The sequence below is a fragment of the Mobula birostris genome, chromosome 13, assembly GCF_030028105.1.
Source record: "Mobula birostris isolate sMobBir1 chromosome 13, sMobBir1.hap1, whole genome shotgun sequence".
In the NCBI taxonomy this organism is placed as follows: domain Eukaryota; kingdom Metazoa; phylum Chordata; class Chondrichthyes; order Myliobatiformes; family Myliobatidae; genus Mobula; species Mobula birostris.
The window spans coordinates 88,832,157-88,838,156 of NC_092382.1; positions in this window are offsets into that span (position 1 = coordinate 88,832,157).

A 6,000-nucleotide genomic window follows, 5' to 3' on the forward strand; every position below is an offset into this window, starting at 1 on the left:
TCCATGCAACATCTTTGTAAATCTCATCTGCACCCTTTCTATGGTTTCCATATCCTTTCTGTCGTAGGGAGACCAGAACTGAGCACAGTACTCCAAGTGGGGTCTGACCTGGGTCCTATTTATCTGCAACATTACCTCCCGGTTCCTAAATTCAATCCCACGATTGATGAAGGCCAATACACCTTATGCCTTCTTAACCACAGAGTCAACCTGTGCAGCTGCTTTGAGTGTCTTATGGACACAAACCCCCAGATCCCTCTGATCCTCCACACTGCTGGCAGTCTTACATTAATACTACATTCTGCCATCATATTTGACCTACCAAAATGAACCACTTCACACTTATCTGGGTTGAACTCCATCTGCCACTTCTCAGTCCAGTTTTGCATCCTATCAATGTCCCGCAGTAACCTGTGACAGCCCTCCATACTATCCACAACACCCCCAACCTTTGAGTCATCAGGAAACTTACTAACCCAACCCTTCAATTCCTCATCCAGGTTACTTCTAAAAATCACAAAGAGTAAGGGTCCGAACAGATCCCTGAGGCACACAACTGGTCACTGACCTCCCAGTTGTGCCCAGCTGGGGATCAGCATTTCTGGATTTGGTGTTGTGCAATGAACCGAATTAGAGCACTTGAGGTAAAAGAACCCTGAGGGGAAAGTGATCTTAATATATTTGAATTCACCCTGAAATTTGAGGGGGAGAAGCTAACGTGAGATGTATCAGTATAACCATGGAATAAGGGCAATTACAAAGGCATGAGAGAGGAATTGGCCAAATTTGATAGGGAAAAAAAAAACACTGGCAGGGATGACAACTAAGCACGAATGGTTATAATTATGGGAAGCAATTCTGAAGACACGGGATATATACATCCCAAATAGGAAGAACTATTCTAAAGACAACATCATACAACCTCGTCTAATGAGAAGGCAAAGCCAACATAAAAGCCAAAGAGAGGGCAGATAACAGAGCAAAAACTGGTGGGAAGTTAGATGATTGGGAAGCTTTTCTATACCAACAAGAGGCAACTAAAAAAGTAATTAAGAAAGAAAAGATGGAATATAAAGCTAGCTAATTACATCAAAGATGATACCAAATGTTTCTTCAGATACATAAAGTGTAAAACAGAGGCAAGAGTGGGTATTGGACCAGGGGAAAAGAGGCGTGGGGAGTGTAGTAATGGGGGACAAGGAGCTGGCGGGTGAACTGAATAAGTACTTTGTATCAGTCTTCATTGTGGAAGCAACCAGAGGGATAGTGGAAGTCCAGATGTCTGTGGTTAGACGTGTGTGAAGTTGTTGTTACTCGAGAGAAGGCTCCTGGGAAACAGAACAGTCTGAAGGTAAATAGATCACCTGGACCAGACGGTATACATCCCAGAGTTCTGGAAGAGGTGCCTGAAGAGATTGTGGAAGTATTAGTAAAGATGTTTTAAGAATCAGTGAAGTCTGGTATGGTTGTGGAAGACTGCAAACTTGGAAATGTCACTCCACTATTCAAGAAGGGAGAGAGAAGAACGGAAGTTTTAGGACGGTTAGTCTGACCTCATTGGTTGGGTAGATATTCGTGTCGGTTGTTGAGGATGTGTTTACAGGGCACTTTGAGGCACATGATAAAATAGTCCTTCAGCATGTTTGCCTCAAGGGAAAATCTTGCCTGAAAAGTGTGTTGAAATTCTTTGAATTTATTGAAGTGGTAATAAGCAAGATAGACAAAGGAGAATCGGTTGATGATGTCCACCTGCACTTTCAGAGGGTGTTTGACAAGGTGCCACACATGAGGCTGGTTAACAAGTTATGAGCCCATGATATTACAGGTGTTACATACCTCATGGGTATCTTGTGACTGTCTTATGACCATGATGTCATTAAGTATGTGATGAGTATGATGTAATCATCTTGTGGAGGTCACATGATGTAATTTTCCCACCGATGTGAGGTCACCTGATGACATGTTCTCACCAGGTATATAAAGGGAGACCTCTGGTGTGATGTAGTTAGTTTTTCCAGTTCAGTTTTAAGTTTAGTTTGTTGTTTAATTCATCAGATACTCCATTATGCTGCATATTCGTTTAGTTTCCCTCTAAAGTGGAGGTCTACTTTTATTGTAAGTAGTATTGGAGAGTGAAGACCTTACTAAAGCACAGGAACTCACAGAGTCAAGTAAAGCTGATGTTGTTCAGCTGTATTGGAGAGGATCGACCTTTATTGAATCTTCGTTCAAGAAATAGTGACCTGCATCTGACATATCCTCTGCTAAAGCAGGAAGAATTGTGCAGTATCTATTCTCCAATGGAAAAGGTCAGTTCCTTTAAACCGTTTTATTTCCGTCGTCGTGAATCCTGCGGACAAGGCAGGTTCCAGCTGGGATCAGCAATGATGTCACGTCCTCGAGGAATTCCTTACTTTAGGAAAGTCTCTCCTAACTGACTGTATAAATCTCTTGGACTTGCGAATTTACCGTTCTAAGAACTGGGTTCAAATTTACCACTTAAGAACTGTTTTCGCGTTTACCCTTTTAAGAACTGTTTCAGAGTTGCCGTAGATCAGTTAACTTCTGGTTAAGTTAGTTGTTTAAATACATTTCGCTACTTTTGAGCAGAGTTTAATAAATGTTTGTTTGTTTTTATAAAACTTGACTCAATTCTATATTCATTGTTACCGGTCACGCGACATGGGAAAGATTATTGCATGGATAAAACAGTGGCTGATTGGCAGATGCAAAGGATAGTAATAAGGGGACGTTTTCTGATTGGCTGCCGGTGACTAGCAATGTTCCACAGGACTTGGATGACAGAATTAATAGCTTTATTGCAAAGTTTGCCGATCATATTAAGAGAGCTGAAGGGCCAGGTAGTTTTGAGGAAGCAGAGAGGCTATAAAAGGACTTTGGCGTTTAGAGGAATGGGCATAAATGAAGCAGATGGAATACAGTGTCGGGAAGTGTATAGCCATGCACATTGGGAAAAGAAGTACCAAATACACTATTTCCCAAATACTCTAAACTTGGGAGCACTTGTGCAGGATTCCTTAAAGGATAATTTGTCGATTGAGTTGGCGGTGAGGAAGACACCGAGTCCTAGCCCAGATCCTGGGTCCCAGCCTAGTCCAGGGCCTGAGTCCTTGTGTTGTCATTGTCCGGTCCGTAAAGTCCGCATTCCGGTTCAGGGTCCGGTCCGTGGACTCAGGACTCCGGGTCTTCCAGCTGGCCCTCGTTTGGTTGAGTTAATCATAGGCACCTGATTCCCATCTTTAGGCTTGGAATATAAGTAGCCTTGGGGTTGAGTGTGGTCTGCTGGTTTGTCTCGTTAGTCCCTTTTGGAGCAACCTGCTGATGGAAGGCTAGTGAAACCATTCATGATCTCTAGGCCTGGTTGGACCACCGCTTCATGGAGCCTTGTTGCCACTGGTCGGAGCAGTCATCGTGGTATGGATTTGGCCGTTTCTGTAGCCAGCCAAGGTTGCTGACTGCCACGAGACTCAGAGCCACCCCAGATTGAGCTACTTTCCTGTACCTTGCCTCTGTTGGGTGAGCCAGGCCGTAATTGCCATTACCCTGCGGTTGGTTCTGTCCCTTCCTGTACCTTGTCTCCATCGGGTAAGCAGGCCGTTTGCCGTTACCCTGCGGTTGGGTCCGTCCCTTCCTGCACCTTGTCTCCATCGGGTAAGCAGGCCGTTTGCCGTTACCCTGCGGTTGGGTCCGTCCCTCCCTGTCCTTGCCTCCGTGGGGTGAAGTTCCAAGTCCTGCCCAGGAGAAACTCCAAGAACACAAGCCTCGAAGATCACAACCCAAGATTCAAGAACACAAGCCTCGAAGACCTAAGACCCTAGCCTGCATCCAAGCTCAGGACCCAGGACCCCAGCCTGCATCCAAACTCAGGGCCCAGGACCCCAGCCTGCATCCAAACTCAGGGCCCAGGACCCCAGCCTGCAGCCAAGCTCAGGGCCCAGGACCCCAGCCTGCAGCCAAGCTCAGGGCCCAGGACCCCAGCCTGCAGCCAAGCTCAGGGCCCAGGACCCCAGCCTGCAGCCAAGCTCAGGGCCCAGGACCCCAGCCTGCAGCCAAGCTCAGGGCCCAGGACCCCAGCCTGCAGCCAAGCTCAAGGCCCAGGACCCCAGCCTGCAGCCAAGCTCAAGGCCCAGGACCCCAGCCTGTCTCCAGGCTCAGGCCTCTAGACCCCAGCCTCGTCCTGCTCTGAAGCCATGTCATGTCCTTGCCTGGTTCTGGAGTCCGAGCCCGAGGCAAGACCCAGGTTCTGGGTCTTTGTCCAGTCTCGGGCTCGGAGTCGAAGCCTTGTCTCCTAGTCCATGGTTTCTAGTCCTGGTCCCGCTTTCCGTAGTGCAAGTCTGCGTTCTTGTCCCTGTTTCTTGCCTGTATTCTGTCACGTCCCTACTCTAATCAAGTCCTGTTCCTTGTACTTCAGTGTCTGTGTCTTCCATTTGAGTCCGTTCCCAACGCCCCCGTTGTGACATGTCCATATAAATTCCACAGATTCACCACCCTCTCTCTAATCCCATCTTCGGTCCAAAAGGACGACCCTCTGTTCTGAAACTGTTTCCTCTGGTCTTAGACTCACCCACCGTGAGACACATCAGTCTATTGAGGTTTTCAACATTTGATAGGTTTCAATTATAACACCCTTTATTTTTTGAATTCCAGTGACAGGCCCAGAGTCATCAAACGCTCTTCATATGACAAGACATTCAATCCTGGAATGATTTTCGTAAACTCATTCCAGTGTCAGCCCATCCTCTCTAAGGGGCCAAAAACTGCTGACAATATTCTAAGTGAGGTCTCACCAATGCTTTACAAAGCCTCAGCATTAAATTCCTGTTTTATATTCTCGTCCTTTTGAAATGAATGCTAAAATCGCATTTGTCTTCCTCAGTGCTGATTCAACCTACAAATTATCCTTTAGGGAACCCTGCACAAGTGCTGCCAAGTTTAGAATATTTGGAAAATAGCATACCCTGGTATTTATTTTTTCCAATGTGCATGACTATACACTTCCCAACATGGTATTCCATCTGTTCATTTACATCTATTCCTCTAATCGTCAAAGTCCTTTTATAGGCTCTCTGCTTCCCCAAAACTACCTGGCCCTCTAGCTCTCTTGATATCATCAGCAAACTTTGCAATAAAGCTATCAATTCTGCCATCCAAGTCCATTCCCCCAATCCATGCAACATCCTTGTAAATCTCATCTGCACCCTTTCTATGCTTTCCATATCCTTCCTGTAGTAGGGAGACCGGAACTGAGCACAGTACTCCAAGTGGGGTCTGACCTGGGTCCTATATATCTGCAACATTACCTCCCAGTTCCTAAATTTAATCCCACGATTGATGAAGGCCAATACACCTTATGCCTTCTTAACCACAGAGTCAACCTGTGCAGCTGCTTTGAGTGTCCTATTGACTCGGACCCCAAGACTCAGCACACTGCCAAGAGTCTTACAATTAATACTACATTCTGCCATCATATTTGACCTACCAAAATGAACCACTATACACTTTTCTGGGTTGAACTCCATCTGCCACTTCTCAGCCCAGTTTTGCATCCTATCAATGTCCCACTGTAACCTGTGACAGCCCTCCACACTCTCCACAACACCCCCAACCCCTGTGTCATCAGCAAACTTACTAACCCATCCCTTCAATTCCTCATTCAGGTTAATTCTAAAAATCACAAAGAGTAAGGGTCCAAACAGATAACTCAGGCACACAACTGGTCACCGACCTCCTGGTTGTGCCCAGCTGGGAATCAGCATTTCTGGATTTGGTGTTGTGCAATGAACCGAATTAGAGCACTTAAGGTAAAAGAACCCTGAGGGGAAAGTGATCTTAATATAATTGAATTCACCCTGAAATTTGAGAGGGAGGAGCTAAAGTGAGATTTATCAGTACAACCGTGGAATAAGGACAGTTACAGAGGCATGAGAGAGGAATTGGCCAAATTTGATAGGGGAAAAAAAAACACTGGCAGGGATGACG